Raw genomic sequence first — 20,241 nt, forward strand, 5'->3', positions numbered from 1 at the left:
TCTGACACACATTGACCAGCAGGGGTCAGATGCTCCAACTGGTAGGTTAGCTTGCTGCTGGGGTCCGGCCAATGGAAACTGGGCAAGATGGGTCGGACATGCCCTGGAGCCCTCCTGTGGTTCCTCCCTGGCCAGCCAACCTTCCGCGGTCCCTCCCTGGCCAGTCGACCCCCATTTGCTCAATCAGAACTAGGCAAGGCGGACCAACCGATCAACCCTGATCACCGGCCAGGCCAAGGAACCCCACCAGTGCACGAATTCAGGCACCGGGCCTCTAGTCACTCAACAAAATAACATTAATTATTAAATGCCTATGGTATGCCAGGTGTTGTGTAGGGCTCTCAGAAAAGAAAGATAAATAAGCCACAGTCCCTTTCCTCCTTACAGTATATCTGCAAACCTAGATGTTTTACTAAATATTTTATGTCTATGATCTATGTAGATAACCACTAAAGACCAAAGAATTAGTCAAGTTGGGTGTTCTTATCTCCATTTTATAGAGAAAAAGACAGTTGTTAGCTCTATGCTAATCACTTAGCCAAACAGTGGTAGAGCCATGATCTGAACTCAGGTAAACCTGTTTTCCTGAAATTATTACCAAACTTTTAACCCCCCCAAAAGATTCAGAATACATTGCACATTTTATATCTCAGAATCCAGTTAGCCGGTCACAATATAACACCGCAAATGCCAGCCCCCAAAGGAAGGCATGAGCTCATGGCAAGCACCCACATTTGGGCCAGGAGTCAAGAATGTTAACTCTGCTTGTTTTGAAATTTGGGTTGTGCACATGGTTTAAGCATGTGGGAGTGGACGCACTGATAAAAAAGCTTCTGTGGGATGGAAGTGATTCTCAGGACATCCTTACAGGGGATCCACATGGGATGGCCTTGAATGCGTCTTGTTTACAGCAACATTTCTGTGCCAAGATTCTAAGAAGTGAATTTAAACTACAACCTTGGAGAAATAACATTATGCTGTAAACACAATTACTTATTTAGCTGCCTTTGGGTAGGTAACAACTATTCTGTCACTCAGCCACTCATCCATTTAAACCATCTGGTTCCTAGTCAATATCTCCTATGTTATACTTCTGAATAGAATAAATAATTTTCCCCATGGACCTAAAGGACCATTTATATTATAGTAATGAGTGCAAAAAATATATTTTCAAAGTAAAAATCATCTTTATTTGTCAGATCATGAGACCCTGACTATGCATCCTGTAAGGAAAATGTGTGGAGAGAGATAAGGGAGAAGAATGAGAGGGAGAGGGAGAGAGAAAGAGAGAATAGTATGTATATATACATACATATGTGATATATGATATATATGATATATATATACACACACACATATGTATGTGATACATTATTTAGTGATGTATATATGTATGAATGTATATATATGTACACAAGTGCATGTGCATGTGTGCATATATCTATATTACATATAATATGTGAATATACTTACATATATGTATACTTCTATACATATGTAATAAATTTTAAATAAGTATATCTTAATACATACACAATCTATACAAAGTAAGTATTTATTAGTCAATTTTCTCCTCCAATTTGCTTCTTCACTTTCTAACAACAAAGGCAAACTTATTTAAAAATTAAATAAAAAAATTTATTCAATGGCAGAAATAAAACAATCTAGGCAGTGTATGCTCATAGTGTGGAAAACTTTTGTGGGCATTATCATAAAGGCAAAACAAAGAAAAGGAAGCTCTTAAACTCTTAATAGTAATTATTTCTTGGGGGGTGGTGTTGGAGTGCAGAAAGTATGTTATTGATAATACTTTTCAGTAGTTTTCTAATTTTATGCAGTGAATATGCATCATTTTTATACTCAGAAATAATCTATAAGAAACAACCATTAAAAATATTTTTTAATGGAATTTATCTCTGGAAGCTATTCATAATAGAGGGATTGCATATTGTGCCCAGATGAGTAGATCTAAAAGAACGTGTCTCAATTCCCTAATGGATATGGATCTACATGAGGAATTCCAACTAAGGGATGGGAATTACTTATGCTCACCCTTATTTGAAATATGCCCGGAAGTGCATTGTTAGAGAATGAATAGAATTCAGAGAGTTTACATGGATTGATTGGCTGATGGTGGAATTGTGTGAACCAGGATCAGGGTGCTCACCTTGATTTCTCTCAATTAACAACCATTGGCCTAAGGGGGACAAAATGGCTCTTATGAGATATTTGTGGCACAGAGTGTGGCAACAATGGAAATACACAACTCAGCTCTCCTGAAGTGAAACACATGGCTGATTGACAACTACAGCCAGTGCTCCTTCCATCCACATTGCTTTCTCATCTCTATGCTCCTCCCAGCTAAGAACAGAACCTGGTGGGGTTACTAAATCAGGCCCATTCTGGCAACACATTAGATACTTCCAATAGGTGATTTTGACTCGAAAATGACACATTGGCCTGGCCAAATCTTTCTTGAAACTTTACTTTAGTCTAAAACTCTTTCTGCTGAATCCTCTTTCTTTTCCCTGTTTTCTCTTGATTTTCAGAGAGCAAGTATTTATTACCCTCTGATGTACCCAGCTCTTCTGATGCTCCCTTCTTCATCCTCCAAAGGCATTCTTCCTAGTACATCTTTTGCACATTGTGTGGTCTGCTTCTCAGAAGACACAAAGTAATACAAGTGGTTCTGAGAGTTATCCAAAAATGAAGATCCAGGGTTGGCTAATTGTCCACTGGTCAAGCAAATAGGATGACATTCAAAACTATGTAGATTATGACGCTTTGCCGCCTCTCCATCAGAGAGGATGGCGCCCACCTGGCCCCAGCTTAAAATCTATTTCTGCATCTTGGTCTTTCTTTAATTTCTTAATCCCCAGCTCCTCCACTCAAGAACCTGTCGTTTTCCCGTGCGGATCGCGAGAAACCGAAACAGCCCACCACCTTTGGTGCGCCGAACAGGGATTGAGTAAGGAGGCAAGAGAAGAAAGCGAGGGGGTCACTCCTAGAAGTGTGCACAGGACAGATTGAAGATAGGGGCGAGCAGCTGAAACGGGTAACAATCAGCCCGATCAAGCTGGGGAGGTTCAGCTGAGAGACAGTCTGCAGCCAGGAAAGACAGAAAACTCCTAAAAAATGCGGATGGTTAGAGATTGAGGCTGAAACCTCCCTCTGGGCGCCAGCGCAGCGGCGAGACCGCGCCATCTCAGGCAGCGTTTACCGGCATCCAGAGATCGGCTACTAACCCGGCGGCTACTAACCCGGAGGCAACGATTCGCAAACAGCGCGACTGCAAGAGCCAAGGGGAGACCTGCACCCCTCCACGGAAAGATTCAAGCAACAGCGGCCTCCTGATCACCACACACTCTGCCTGGGGAACAGTTGCTGCGTCTGAAGCCTCCCTCCACCAGCCAGAAGAGCCACCACAACTGTGAACAGCACCCATCAGAGGCTCTGCTATCAACAGAGGAGCCGCTGCTACCACAACCGCCCAAGGAGCAACCACAGACCGAGGAGCCACTGCCACCCAGGGAGCAGCCACTGCCACCCAGGGTCCAGCCACTGAACGATTCAACATCTAGTAATGTCAGTGAGATCAAACATGGGTAGACAAAGAAACCCCCAAAGGAAAGAAAAGGAGGACTCGCCAGAAAAGCAGCTAAGTGAGACAGAGATATGCAACATGACGGAAAAAGAATTCAGAATAAGGTTCCTAGAGTACATGCACCGGATGTTCAAGAAGCAAGAAGAAACAGATGAAAAACTCAACTACGTATGCAAGAAGCTAGAAGAAACAGATGAAAAAATCAACAACTTAAGTAAGTCCCAAGAAGAAATGAAGAGCGACATAGCTGCAATAAAAAACACCATTGAAAGTATCAACAGTAGACTGGGAGAAGCGGAGGACCGAATTAGTGAATTAGAAGACAAGGAAGCAAAACACACTCAAACTGTACTGCAAATGGAGAAAAAAATTAAAAGACAGGAGGAGAGCCTAAGGGAACTTTGGGACAGCATGAAACGAAGCAACATACGAATAATAGGGGTGCCAGAACAACAGAAAGATGAACATGGATTAGAAAACCTATTCGAAGAAATAATATCAGAAAACTTCCCTGAGGTGGGGAAGAAAAAAGTCACACAAGCCCAGAGAGTCCCAAACAAGGTGAACCCGAAAAGACCCACACCAAGACACATCATAATTACCATGGCAAATGTTCAGGATAAAGAGAGAATCTTACAGGCTGCAAGAGAGAGGCGGAAAGTAACATACAAGGGATCTCCCATTAGATTATCAAATGATTTCTCAACAGAAACACATCAGGCCAGAAAAGAATGGACGGAAATCTACAAAGTGATGCAAAGCAAAGGACTGAATCCAAGAATACTCTATCCAGCAAGGCTATCATTCAAAATTGAAGGGGAAATAAGAAGCTTCACAGACAAAAAAGGGCTAAGGGAGTTTATCACCACCAAGCCAGCCATGCAAGAAATGCTAAAGGGACTGGTGTAAAAGAAGAAATATCAAGCTCAGAAAGAAAACAGCCACACACACACAAAAAAAATAAATGGCTACAAACAAGTACCTTTCAATAATAACTTTAAATGTAAATGGACTAAATGCTCCAAATAAAAGACATCGAGTGGCTGAATGGATAAAAAAAAACATGACCCATACATCTGCTGTCTACAAGAGACCCACCTCATTGGAAAGGACTCACACAGACTGAAAGTGAAGGGATGGAAAAATATCTTTCACGCAAATGGAAAGGAAAAGAAAGCTGGGGTAGCGATACTTATATCTGACAAAATACATCTCAAAGTGAAGGCCATAACCAGAGATAAGGAAGGCCACTCCATAATACTAAAGGGATCAATACAACAAGAAGATATAACCCTGGTAAACATATATGCACCCAATGCAGGAGCACCCTCATACATAAGAAAACTTCTGGAAGATATCAGGGGAGATATCGACAATAACACAATCATAGTAGGGGACTTTAATACACCACTGACATCACTGGATAAATCCGCTAGACAAACAATCAGCAAAGAAACAGCAATCCTAAATGACTCACTAGATCAGATGGACTTAATTGACATCTTCAGAACACTACACCCCACAGCTGCGGAATATACATTCCTCTCAGGTGCTCATGGGACATATTCAAAAATAGACCACATATTGGGTCACAAGCAAAGTCTCCACAAATTCAAGAAGATTGAGATCATAAAAAGCATCTTCTCAGACCACGATGGCATAATGTTAGAAATAAACTACAATAAAAACAACCCAAAATACTCAAACACTTGGAAGCTGAATAGCATGTTATTAAATATTGATTGGGTTACTGATGACATCAAAGAAGAAATTAAAAACATCCTGGACACTAATGACAATGAAAACACAACAATCCAAAACCTCTGGGACACAATGAAAGCAGTCCTGAGAGGGAAGTTTATAGCTCTACAGGCCTATCTCAAAAAACAAGAAAAAATGGTAGTTAATCATCTAACTCTACAACTCAAAGAATTAGAAAGAGAGCAACAAGAAAACCCCAGAGTGAGCAGAAGGAAGGAGATAATAAAGATTAGAGCAGAAATCAATGACATAGAGACCAAAAAAACAATACAGAAAATCAATGAAACCAAGAGCTGGTTCTTTGAAAGGATAAACAAGATTGACAAACCCCTCGCCAGGCTCACCAAGAAGCAAAGAGAAAGGTCCCAAATAAACCAAATCAGAAATGATAGAGGCGAAATAACAACAGACCCCACAGAAATACAAATGATTGTTAAACAATACTACGGGCAACTCTACTCCAACAAACTAGACAACCTGGAGGAAATGGACAAATTCCTAGAAAAATACAACATTCCAAAACTCAATCAGGAAGAATCTAAAAACCTCAATAGGACAATAACTATGGAAGAAATTGAAGCAGTCATCAGAAAGCTTCCAGCAAACAAAAGCCCAGGGCCAGACGGCTTCACAGGGGAGTTTTACCAAACATTCAAGGAAGAACTAAAACCTACCCTCCTCAGACTACTACAAAAAATTCAAGAGGAAGGAACACTTCCAAGCTCATTCTATGAAGCCAGCATCACCCTAATACCAAAACCAGGTAAAGACATCACAATGAAAGAGAATTACAGGCCAATATCCCTCATGAACATAGATGCCAAAATCCTCAACAAAATCTTAGCAAATCAGATCCAGCAGTACATCAGAAGGATCATACACCATGACCAAGTAGGATTTATCCCAGAGATGCAAGGATGGTACAACATCCGTAAATCAATAAATGTGATACATCACATAAACAAATTGAAAGAAAAAAACCACATGGTCATATCAATTGATGCAGAAAAAGCATTCGACAAAATCCAACACCCATTTTTGATAAAAACTCTCAGAAAGGTGGGAATAGAAGGATCATACCTCAACATAATAAAAGCCATATATGACAAGCCCACAGCCAACATCATACTCAATGGTCAAAAACTAACACCATTTCCCCTAAGAACAGGAACAAGACAGGGATGCCCACTCTCACCACTCCTGTTCAACATAGTACTGGAAGTATTAGCCATTGCAATTAGGCAAGAAAAAGAAATAAAAGGCATCCAAATTGGAAAAGAGGAAGTAAAACTGTCCTTATTTGGAGATGACATGATATTATACATACAAAACCCTAGAGACTCCATCAAAAAGCTACTAGACTTAATACATGAATTTGGCAATGTAGCAGGATACAAAATTAACCCCAAGAAATCTGAGGCATTTCTATACACCAATAGTGAACTTTCAGAAAGAGAGATTAGAAAAACAATCCCATTTACCATCGCACCAAAAAAATTAAGATACCTAGGAATAAACTTAACTAAAGAGGTTAAAGACCTCTACTCAGAAAACTACAGGACGTTGAAAAAAGAGATAGAGGAAGACATAAACAGATGGAAGAACATACCATGTTCTTGGATTGGTAGAATCAACATCATTAAAATGTCCATACTACCCAAAGCAATCTATAAATTCAACGCACTTCCCATTAAAATACCAATGGCCTTCTTCAAAGATCTAGAACGAACTCTCCAAAAATTCATCTGGAATAAAAAAAGACCCCGAATAGCTGCAGCGATCCTGAGAAAGAACAAAGTAGGTGGGATCTCAATGCCAGATATCAAACTGTATTACAAAGCCACTGTTCTCAAAACTGCCTGGTACTGGCACAAGTACAGACATATAGACCAGTGGAATAGAATAGAGAGTCCAGAAATTAGCCCGAACCAATATGCTCAATTAATTTTTGACAAAGGAGGCATGAACATACAATGGAGCCAAGATAGTCTCTTCAATAAATGGTGTTGGGAAAATTGGACAGATATATGCAAGAAAATGAAACTAGACCACCAACTTACACCATACACAAGAATAAACTCAAAATGGATAAAGGACTTAAATGTACGACAGGAAACCATAAAAATTCTAGAAGAATACAAAGACAACATAACCTCAGACTTATGCCAAAACAATTTCTTCACTGATACAGCTCCTAGGGCAGTTGAAACTAAAGAGAAACTGAACAAATGGGACTACATCAAAATAAAAAGCTTCTGCACAGCAAAAGAAACCATCAACAAAACAACAAGAAAACCCACCTTGTGGGAAAACATATTTGCCAACGTCATATCTGATAAGGGCTTAATCTCCAAAATTTATAGGGAACTCATACAACTTAACAAAAAGAAGATAAACAATCCAATCAAAAAATGGGCAAAGGATCTAAATAGACACCTTTCAAAAGAGGACATTCAGAAAGCCAAGAGGCATATGAAAACATGCTCAAAGTAGCTAATCATCCGAGAGATGCAAATCAAAACAACAATGAGGTACCATCTCACACCTGTCAGAATGGCCATCATCAACAAATCAACAAACGACAAGTGCTGGAGAGGATGTGGAGAAAAAGGAACACTTGTGCACTGCTGGTGGGAATGCAAACTGGTGCAGCCACTATGGAAGGCAGTATGGAGGTTCCTCAAAAAATTGGAAATGGAACTCCCATTTGACCCTGTGATCCCACTTCTAGGAATATATCCCAAGAAACCAGAAACACCTATCAGAAAGGATATATGTAACCAGATGTTCATAGCAGCACAATTCACCATAGCTAAGATCTGGAAACAGCCTAAGTGCCCATCAGTAGATGAATGGATTAGAAAACAGTGGTACATCTACACGATGGAATACTATGCTGCTGTTAAAAAGAAGGAACTCCTACCATTTGCAACATCATGGATGGAACTGGAGAGCATTATGCTAAGTGAAACAAGCCAGTCAATGAAGGAAAAATACCACATGATCTCACTCATTCATGGATAATAAAGACCATTACAAACTTTTGAACAATAATAGATACAGAGGCAGAGCTGCCTCAAACTGATTGTCAAACTGCAGTGGGAAGGCCAGAGAGAGTTGGGGGGGCAGGAGGGAGGGGAGTAAGAGATCAACCGAAGGACTTGTATGCATGCATATAAGCATAACTAATGGACATAAGACACTGGGGGGTAAGGGAGGGTAGGGGTTTGTCAAGGGCGGGGGGGAAAAAAGGACACTTATGTAATACCCTTTGTAATACTTTAAGCGAAAAATAAATAAATAAAAAAATAAAAATAAAGTTAGCAATCACGGTCTTAATATAATTTAAGTGATATGATAGACCAATGTTTTAAGCAGTTGGCTTTATAATGGCGGACAATAAAGCTCGTATTCCTTTAAAAAAAAAAAAAAAAAAAAAAACTATGTAGATTATGGATGGTTTGTGGCTCAAGGTAGGGACCAATTGCTATAGATTCCACTGTTGTTGGCGTGAAAAAACATCCACTATCAGGGTAGTTTCTTGCAGGTTCTAAGATTCAAGCTTTTAAGAAGGTAGAGAGGGAACAGTGACTACAAGGAATTAAAGTTATATGGTTACTGCTATTTTGTATTGACACTCTGCAGAGGGTTATTGAGAAACTGAGAAGTCTTAACAAGCAGTTAAAGGCTAAGTGTGAGAGCCAGATGGCCTCTTTAGTAGCTTACAAAGAGATAAGGGCCTATTTGCAAAAACAAACAAAGCTAAGCAGCAAACCAAGAGCCTGATTGAGTCAAGTGCTCAGGAGATATTTGAATGCTCAGCAGAGGTTGCTTGGAAATATCTGAAATCCTAAAATGTGGCATAGGAACATTAAGTAGATGCCTCCCATAAGTTGATTTTACAGACTCTCTGTCTTAATCAGTTGGGATTGTTATAACAAAATACCATAGACTGGGTGGCTTATAAATAACAGAAATTTATTTCTCGTAATATTAGAAGTTGCAAGACTGAGATCAGGGTCCAAGCATGTTTGGGGGTGGCCCTCTTTCAGATTGCAAATTTTCCAGTGTGTACTCACATGCTGAAAGAAACTAGGGGGCTCAATATGGTCTCTTTTATAAGAGCACTAATCCCATTCTTGAGCTCTCCAGCCTCGTGACCTGATCAACTTACTAAGGCTCCACCTCCTGATATAATCATATGGGGTATTAGTATGTCAACATATAAATTTGGGAGGACACAACCATTCAGACCATAGAACTCCCCTAAACTCTCAGAACTTGTAGAAATGGACCAATCTTTCCTAGTAAGAGTTAGCATTTTCTTTATACTGGAAGATTCTATAGAGGCCTTTACTAGAAAAGCAATAGGTATCTTACCTCAGAAGTGCCTTTACCTCTTTTGGCTGCAAGCCCCCTACATAGGGCTAAATCTCAGCAGAACTCAACTGATAGGGAAGAAATAAATTATATAACATATAAATAACATACCAATTAATAAATTAGCTTAAGTAATATACCAATTAATAAACTAGCTAGCACATCTGGGCAAAAGTCAGGGAAATATCCCTGGGACTGTATTTTGAAGTTACTATTTGAGGGAGATGGGATGGATATAAGGCTACATAAGAAACAGTTCATTGAGTTGAGTGTGCTTTCTCATGACATAGGATTTGTTACCCTGGTAAGAACCAACATGGATGGGGCCAGCTCACTTGTAGGATAGCTCTTAGAAGTCTTGAAGAAGTGAGGAACAGTGCTGATTGAAGAAGAATTGCATGAGTTTTTCAAGGCAGATGGTAGCTAAGTTATGAAGAGGGCAAGGGAAATGGGAATGCAAGAATGGATATATGATAAGAAGCCAGAAGATCTGCCAGAGGAATACGTTAGATGGGCAGGCAAAGAAGACATACGATTCTCCAAGGCTATCAGAAATGTACTGGGGAAAGGGTAGCAACATCACTAAGAAGTTCAGTGCTGGCTCTCCTCTGCAGCCCAGAGCAGGAGGTAGGGGAGAGGCCACAGAGTTGGGCTCATTAACATTGATGGTGATAATGCTCATCTACCCTTAATGTAATAGAGGCCAGGTGGCACTTACCTGCCAGATACCAGGAATTCCTAATTACCATTGTGACCAGGAAGGTCAGAGGTACAGCCAAGAGCCCTTGACCCACAGGAAGTTGGTCAAAAGGACATGATATACCAAGGAGAAGGAGAAGTGAGCAGCCAACACGGATTCTACTTAAATCTACAAGCAGAAAAAGCAACACTGGGGGAGTGGGAGGTTGAAGGTGGTAGTCAACACCGACACAAAGACACTATCCCTTGCTTGATTTTTTAATCTGAGCCATTTTTTAGATTTAGAATCCATTGACTGAAGAGATAGCAGGATGCCTAGGATTAAGAAACTTGTAACACTATGGCAAGAATATGTCATAGAAATTTCTTCAGGCTTTCCCTAAAGAGAGCAACAGCCAGGGCTAACTTGAAGGTCATGCACTGAGTTCTGTAGTTAGAGGCCTCCTCACTTAGTTTAGTGCTGTATTGTAGCCATCTTGAAATTCTTAATAATTTTACGCAAGTGGCCCCACATTTTTATTTATACTGGACCCAACACATTATAGAGCCAGCCTTCCCTACAGCTCTTGACCTGGTCACTGTACACTAGATACAGAAGATTTGAGTTGACATTGATACTCAGGGACCTTCCTGTTAGAGTGGAAGCTCACATGATCAGGTAATAAATAGAATTGAGGTTAAAATCCAGATCATAGTGGCTCTACTGAGTCTGGAGACCCCTCAGTGGTCATTTTCTTAACAGTCAAACATTAAATTGAAATTAATATACAGGTATCCCAACTTTTTCAGAAGTTTGCATTACCCAGTTTATTTTTACAAAAGTCCCACATTAGTACCTGTTTCACTAACTGAAAGAAATCCAAAGAGAATTTTCACTACAAAAAACAAAACAAAAATAGAGTTCAACATTTGTTTTGCAGAGAGCCATTAAGCAGTGAGAGTGGCCCCACCAAACTTCTTCCCAGGGAACTACACTTAGCATCTCAGCATCAAGCCCCTTGGCTTTGAACATCTGTGCTTTATCTCCATTTATTCTGTGCATCATTAGCAAGATGTGACCTAAGGTATCAGAAAAGCCTAAGAGAGCTCATAACAGCATTACACTTAGCATAAATTAAGCATATTTGTGTGATATGATAGGTTATTTTTTGGGTCTAAGAACATTAACAAATGTTTCCATATAAATTAATAATAATTGCTTCTTTGATTTGAGCTATTTCAATTTAGAAAGGGCTTCATAGGAACACTCTACTCTAGAATAGCTGGGAAAACCTGTACTTGGCAGTTTGGTTCTTGGCTGGTGGAGTAAGTGCTACCAGAGTGGGAAAGGTCAAGTATAAGCCTCTGAAACTGCTCTCAACTCACTTGGCCAAGCGAGTAAATAAAAATATCACATTTCAGGAAGCATGGTAATTAGTGCCATCATTTAATAGCTAAAGAATATGGGACCTGGGGGAGAGGGAGGACATCCTATTCTATCTCTGTTTAAATTCTCAATATGACCACTGCAGAACTCAGATGAACGCTAGAGACAAGTGTAGACTCTGGAAAGCTCAATCATATCCCTGTTTGCAACTGCTATGCCAGAAGTAACATCTTTGCTAGGACAGATTAACAAGGTTTCAGGTAGCTACATGATTTGCATTTGTTGATTTGGTAAATGCATCCTTGTCTATTCTGATTATAAAGGAGGGTCATAAACAGTTTATATTTGCATGGGATATGCAAACATATGTATTTACAATTTTGCCTCAGAGCTATGTTAACTCTCCTGCTCTTTGTCATTTTATAGACTAAAGACATCTGGGCTGCCTGGTAAACCTACAGAACATCACAGTGAAGCATTAGTTCAATAGTATACTGATTAAGCAGGACAAATAAGAGACAGCCTTACTGGAGGCCTTGGTAAGACACATGTGCTCCAGAGGAGGGGGTACAAATCCTATAAGATTTTAGAGTCCTGATACTTCAGCAAAGTCTTCAGGGATCCAGTGGTCAGGAGTTTGTCGGAACTGATTTCCAAAGTAAAAGAAAAATCACTGCATTTCGTATGCCCTAATGCAAAGAAGGAAGAACACAGATTGATAGTTCTCTTTAGGTTCTGGAAGAAACACATCCCATCCCTAGGAATAGTGCTCTGGCTCACATACTGACTGACAGGGAAGACTTAAGGTTTCTATTGAGAAAAGACGCAGCATGGGGCTTCTGGCAAGCCCCAGCCAGGGAATCACAGTGCAGACTCTGATTTTATGGAGTAAGTTAACACTATCCACAGAGGACAAAATAATATATCTTTTGGTAAAACAACTCCTGCTGTGTTACTGGCTCCTGGTAGCAGCAGAAAACTTGGCCTTGGGGCACTAAGTGACCATGTGTCTATAACTGCACATCATTAGCTGGGTTATTTCAGTTCTTTTAAATGATAAAGTCAGCCCAGCATCAGTTATGCAAAAGATGAAAATGGTATTCCCAGGTTGGGCCCAAGCAGAACCAGAGCTAGGTCAGCTGCATGAGCAGGTAACTCAGAACCCCTGTCTCCTATAGCAGTTGTACCTGCACCCTCCTCTACCTTGCACCTAACACCAGCTGAAGGAGGTGGGAAAAGTCTGTCAATGACCTTTAGCCACAGGCAACCAGCTGCACCTATAGCTCAGTAAGTCAGATTTATTGTTATAGCAAGAAAGAATGCATGGGAATCTCCGGGACATCTCAGTAAGAGGATATTAGAAAGAACTTACTATAGAATTTGATTGTGTATTAGCATATCTAGTGATGATTCAAGGAATTGGGGCTCTGTTGCGTACTAGATGCTGTCATGAGGCAATTCTATGAATTGGTATCTTAATAAATCTTATCTATAAGACTGGATAAATTAGTGAATCTAAAACTACAATTGGGTAATTACAGATTTTTGTATCGCCTGTTAACTCCCATCAGAACTCAGGAAAGGAGATCAAACAAGCAAATAAAATCATGTAACTGAGTAATATGCCACTAAAAGAGCCAGAAATGAAGCTGCAGTTATGAATTGTGGGAGGAAAAGGCAGCAGTAGTGGTGGTAAACCTACTATAGATTAAATAATTGGGAAAGGTCTTTCTGAAGTGTTGGGGTCCAACCCCAGTAGGTCCAGGGGTTCCCAAAGGTGTGGATGGAGTCGGCGAAGAAGGAATGACACGGAGACAGTGTTCAGTTGATCAGCAGCCTAGCCAGGTTCTAGCCAGGTTCTCTAGCCAGGTTCTGTCTTTATTGACCTGTTACATCTGTATTTATACCAGTTGATTTTAATCCTATCCATTCTATTCCAAAGGTTAGGGCATTTGTTAATCTAGTTCTGTTGAGTTTAATCCTGTCTAGGTTAATCTGTGTGTTCTATTATAAGGGCTATTCCAAGGTCACTGCTCTACTGATAAGCTACAAGGAAGTGACTGAAGGAGATTATCCTACCCAGTAAAGGTTATGTCCTCCCAGCCTCACTGCTTGCCTTCCCTGGGACTGCCCTGTGTCGGTGAGTCTCCAGGGGTATAGGCTTTGGTGCTTTCCCTGGTGGGCAGACCCCTGGGGATGTGGGCCCAACAAGTCCCAAATTTATTGCCAACAGTCTTAGTCCAAGTTCTTCATAAGTAGTACATGGTATTTCTGTAACACTAGGGGGTTTCACTGATTTATTCTTCCTTAGTCCTGTTAATTCCTAACTCCAGGGAAAAAATCCTCACATGGGGAAACAACCTTTCTCAGGAAGGTGATCTTGTTTAAAACACATAGTGCTAAGAGGGGGAGCAAACATATTAAGGACAGTATGCCATATACGCCAGGTCCCTTGAAACATATGCTGTGCAGATGTTTCTTCCCTGCAGCGACTGTGTCAAGCAGCAAGGATGGACTGGCTTCTGGCACTGAAGAAGTGATGTTTGAGCTGAGATCTAGGAGACAAGGACTGAGTCATGTGAAGTGGGGGAAGAGTATGCCAGGTGGAGGGAACAGCATATGTATGGCTTTGAGGTAGAGAAGAACTTTAAGGATTTAAAAGATTGAAAGAATGTGATACCTTAATCAATAAAGAAAAAAAATAAAAAAGAGAGATATGTGTACTTCCATATTCATTGAACCATTATTCATAAAAGTAAAGCTATGGAAACAACGTAAGTGTCCCTCAATGAATGAATGGGTGAAAGAATATATATATAATATTCTACTGTAGAATATTGTTCAACCATGATAAAACAGAAATCCTGTCATTTGCATTAACTTGGTTGACACTTGAAGGCATTATGCTGAATGAAATAAGTCAAACCGAGAAAGACTCATAGAAACAGAAAGTGTGGTGGTTAGCAAGGGTGAGGGTGGGGGAAAGGGGAAGATGTTGGTCAAAGTATATAAACTTACAGCTATAAGATAAACAAGTTTTGGAGATTTAAAATGCTGCATGGATATTTTAACTAATAGTACTGTATTATTTACTTAAAAGTGTCTAAGAGAGTAGATTTTAAATGTTCTCACAACAACAAAAAGTAATTATGTAATGAGATGAAGGTGTTTGCTAACTCTGGTGGTAATCATTTCACAATGTATGTGTATCTAAGCAACATGTTATATACCTTAAACTTACAAGGTGTTATATGTCAGTTATATCTCAATAAAGCTGGAAAAACAAAACAAACAAACAAAAAAAGATTGAAAGAAGACAGTGCCTGTGGGCCAGAGTGAGGAAGGGGAAAATGAAACAAGAGGAGAGTGACAAATTCAGAACCCAGATTACAAAAGGCAGAAAAGGAGTTTGGGTTTTATTCCAAGAGTTATAAAAACATTTTAAAGGTTTACACAGAGATGTGACTGATTTAATTAATGATTTATAAACATGATTCTGTCTTGTCTATGGAGAACAGACTGGAGATGGGCAACAGAGGACCAGGAAGATTTGTTAGGGACTTATTGCAATCATGTGGATTAATAACAATCCAGACTGAGACAGGCCATCACCCTACTTTGTGAATGGTTTACATTGTCTGTCTTTGAGTGGGAAGTAGCTGTGTAGGTGGATGACACAGCCTCTCTCTTACAGCTGACATTCCAGTGTCTGAAGTTCTAAGTCAGTTCCCAAAATATATGTAGTATTTTATACATACAGATCAGCAGAATCAGCACAGGTGTAATATTAAGAGTTTACCACCTGTGCCATATCCTAAACGTCACCCTCAATATCTTATCTTTTGAAAGCCAGTTCCTGCAGTTAATTTCTGCTTACATGTACTCCACATGAACCTCTGCCCTAGTCCCATAATGAAATAAAAAAAAATAAAGTAATAAAGGAAATTAAATCGCTATGTGTATATATGTATCCATTGAATTTGCATTTAAAATTAGTTCTACATACAATGCAAAAAAAAAAAAAAAAAGTTTCCATTTAGCTTTGTTGAGCCAGTGGGGTTGTTTAGGGTGCTAGTCATACAGGGCAACACTTCCCAAAGGAACACAGAATCCTCAAGAACATTTGCTTACCGCAGGTTTAGTTCATCGAATTACTCCTTTAAAAAACACCACGAAGAGATATTTATGTACCCACTCCCACTCCAATGAAAGTATTATAATTTGATTCTTACTTGCTTTCTACTAATGGTGTGAAGTCACTGACTATTACTATTTTCCCAGAGAAAAGAGAAGTCTTCCCTTGGCTAAACTAGGCTCGTGATTTGTTTTACACTATATGAAACTCACTTGTCATCATTTGAAGAAAGCACTCTAAAGGGAGTATTAAAGAGGTGATTAAAATGTATACTAAAATTTCTTCTTTGTATTTTGTGTTTTTCATTAGGAATCTGCACTTAATGGTCATGAACTCAGAAAATAGAAGAATGCAGTGGTATGATCAGGCTGACTGTATCGAAACTAGATAATAGGCGATGAGCAAAGGAAAGAAAATCATATGAAGCTACAATAATTTTCCCCTTGAATTCTAAGATTGAAACTAATTGTACTCATTCATCATAGCCATACTTGATGTTTCAAATCTGGGAGGGAAAGTCTATTGTATGTTACTAAGAGGCAGGGAGTTTGGGAAGTTTTAAAAATGTACTCTTTTGATTCTAATATTGAAGTGCTGAGAATGTGAATTTTTTAAAAATATTAAAATATTCTTAACTATAATTCTGACAGAATAATCGGGGCTTTGTGTTTGGGTAATAAATTATGATATAGCTGATTGGAGTTCTAGCTTCAAGAAGAAAAAAATAAACAGAGTAAAATACCTTCAGGGGCTATTTATGTAAATAACTGATAATGTATTTAAACCAGATTCTGCCTCAAGTTTGTTTGGAAATGAAATACAAAATGAACCAAGTCAAGTTATATAAACAGCCCAAGAAAGTAAAAGACGTAATATTTTTACATCACCTGCACTCAGATTTTGATCTGTCATGGTCTAACGCCTTAATCATTGCTGTGTCTCCTCAAGTTTCTGACTATGAGAGTCTTCATTGCCTCAGTCACACTGGTTTATCACATCTCAAGAATCCAGGCCCCAGAGCTGAGGGGTGAATCAAAAGGAAACTCATTTCTAGTATTCTCATAGAGGATGAGCTGGGAGGAGCATTAATGAACTGAACTTCTTGCAATGTACTCTGCTCACTGTTCTAATTTCTTGCAAATCCTACTCACACTGTTCGATGTTGTGCCTGGTAAATGTCTCTCCCCAAGATTTTTCAGGGTGTTTTTTTAAATTGATTTCAGAGAGGAAGGAAGAGGGAGAGAGAGATAGAAACATCCATGATGAGGGAGAATCATGGATTGGCTGCCTCCTGCAATTCAGAGGGATCAAGCCCACAACCCAGGCATGTGCCCTTGACTGGAATCGAACCTGGGACCTTTCAGTTCGCAGGCCGATGCTCTATCCACTGAGCCAAACCGGCTACGGCTCAGGGTTTTTTAAAAGTATTCACACTATCTACTCCTAATGTACACATACACACACACACTCACACGCACACGCACACACACGCACATACAAACCTCCTTTTTCCCTGCTTTAATTAGAAACTGAAATGTTATGACCTTCATAAGTTATTTCGTCTAGAAAGCCAACTTTATTGGAGTTAATGAATGAAATCATAACCCAAGAATTTGTGTGAGTAGAGCTTTTTATATTTTAAGCAATTTAAGACCCTTTTCCTCTTTTTATAAGGGCTAATTCTGCAAAATCCACTGTACTTTCTTGATGTCAAATGATGTTTTGAGTTATGTTTGCTAGCCTTTCATTAAATTTTACCACCAAATACCTGTAATAAAGTATGAGAATCAAGAGTTAGAGAGACTTGATATGTATCCAAAAATATTTTATATTAATCTGAAAAACTCTATAAATACATTAAAGTGAAAAAATTATAAACCTGCTATCTACTTTTTTATGTTTTGGCATTTCCTTCTAAACTTTGTTTAAAGGCATACAAATTTATATATGTATAAGACTTTTTGAATATATATAGATATTCATAATGAGGCACACAATTATTATATATTCTGAACTTTTAATATACTTGCAATGGTCATAATTATCATTTTAAACTAGTACTTCATGTCTACTGACTTGAAATAAATGCTCCTACTTAGCCATTTTACTATGATACAGTTTTGAACATTTATGTCAATTTTCACAATTGGAAAAATTATCTGTAAAAACAGATGAATATCTTCACAGAAATAACCATTTTGTTATTGAGTGAACTTTTTTAAAAAACAAACTTTTTATTTTGAAACATTTTTGATTTACAGAAATGTTGCAAAGACAGTAGAGAAGTCCCCATATACCCTTCACCTAGTTTCTCCAAATGTTAACATCATACATATCTATGGTGCATTTGTCAAGATTAAAAAATAACATTAACTAAACTACAGACTCTAGACAGGTTCACCAGTTTTTCCACTAATGTTCTTTTTGAAACTTCGGTTGGTGTCTTTCATCATTTCTGGAGAATTATCACCCAGTGTGTTTTTTAATTCCTCCTTTCAATACCTCCTTTTTCACTTCTGTCCCTCTAAGCTGCATTTTGGGTCATTTCTTCAAGCTTCCCTTCTAATTTTTTAATTCTATCATCTGCTGTATCAATCTACTGCAAAGCCCACTCCCTGAGTTATTTTATGTTTTCATTATTGTATTTTTTTTTTTAATTTGTAGAAATATTTATTTGGTATTTTTCTAAAAATATGTGTTTGTTCTTTATAGGGTTTTTTTATACTCACATGTATTTTTCATGGTTGTCTTTTATTTCTTAGTAATATATTTGTTATCTATCACACAAAAAATTTAGCAACTTTAAACAACACACGTTTATTTAATTTCCAATTTCTGTGCATCAGTAACCCAGGCACAACATCACTGGGTTCCCTGCTTTAGAGACTCAATAAGGTTGCATCAAACTATCAGTCAGGCTGTATCTATACCTCAAGACTATCTCAAGACTTGATTGCTGTGGCTGTTTTCTGGATGAGTTCCTTGAAGTCTATAGGCTTAAGGGCCTCAGTTTCTTACTGATGGTTGGCTGTAGGTCACACTCAGTTCCTTGTCACATGAGCCTCTTAAACATCACATCTTGCTTCATCAAAGCAAGTAAGTCCAGGACACATGAGTGAGAAAATGCTGGCCAGACAGAGTCATAAGCATACATAATCATGGTGATAACATTTTGTCACTTTTGATGTATTCTATTTATCAGAACATTACCACATCCGGCCCTTTAACTCAAGGGGAGACTATTATACAAGTGTGTGAATACTAAGATTTTTAAGATATTTTATTTCTCAATTGTAGTTTACATTCAATATTATTTTGTATTAGTTTCAGGTGTACAGAATAGTAATAAGACAATCATATACTTTACAAAGTGATCCTCCCAATATTTCAAGTTCCTGCCTGAAACCATATGTAGTTATTACAATATTATTTACTGTATTCCCTATGCTGTGCTTTGCATACCCATAACTATTTTGTAACTACCAATTTGTACTTCTTAATCTCTACACTTTTCCCACCCAACCCCCACCAAGCCCCCACCCCTCTGGCAACCATCACTCTGTTCTATATATTTATGTGAATTGTTCATTTTAATGAGTATCATTTATGAAATTTTTTGAGGTGTTGAGTGATGGTGAATTCCTCTAGGAAATACCAGTCAACACATAATTAAGTTTTTATCTTGACATGTTAGGATCGATAAGGTGGTATGAATTTAGGCTGAAAACTTGCTAGGAATAGCCTAAGATTTTAAATTATGATTACTGATGCTTTATTCCTCAACTCTGTACTGAGGTTTTTGACCTTTGATTTTCCTTAATGTCATCTGGGTGAGAGGGAATATGCTTATTTTTGTTTTAATATTTTGTACTTGTGTATAGTCTTTGGTACTCTCAGTGAATTTCAGGATATCTTTGTAGACTCCTTACAATGGATTGCTATTTTATCTCCTATTCTTTATGTTCTTTGAAACTATGAAAACCAAAGCTCAAGTTCAACCTGGTCAATAAACACCTCAGAGTGAAATTTGCCTTTAATACTCCATCACACTTCAGGGTTCCTACCTTCACTAACTGCTTTGTCTAGAGAAGGTTTTTTTGTTTTTGTTTTTTTGTTTGTTTTGGCTCTTTCTCTAACTCAATGATGCGTGTAAGATTTTTTTTTCTAATATACTTAGTTGTTTTTAATGAGATTTTATCTAGTTTCCTAGCCCATCATAATAAAAGATAAAGCTTTGAAGGTTTTTAATATTTATTTTATTGAACAGATATTTATTGATCAGATATTAGGTACCAG

The sequence above is a fragment of the Myotis yumanensis genome, unplaced genomic scaffold (genome assembly GCF_028538775.1).
Source record: "Myotis yumanensis isolate MYYU_CA2020_CCGP unplaced genomic scaffold, mMyoYum1.0.hap1 SCAF_2, whole genome shotgun sequence".
Taxonomy (NCBI): domain Eukaryota; kingdom Metazoa; phylum Chordata; class Mammalia; order Chiroptera; family Vespertilionidae; genus Myotis; species Myotis yumanensis.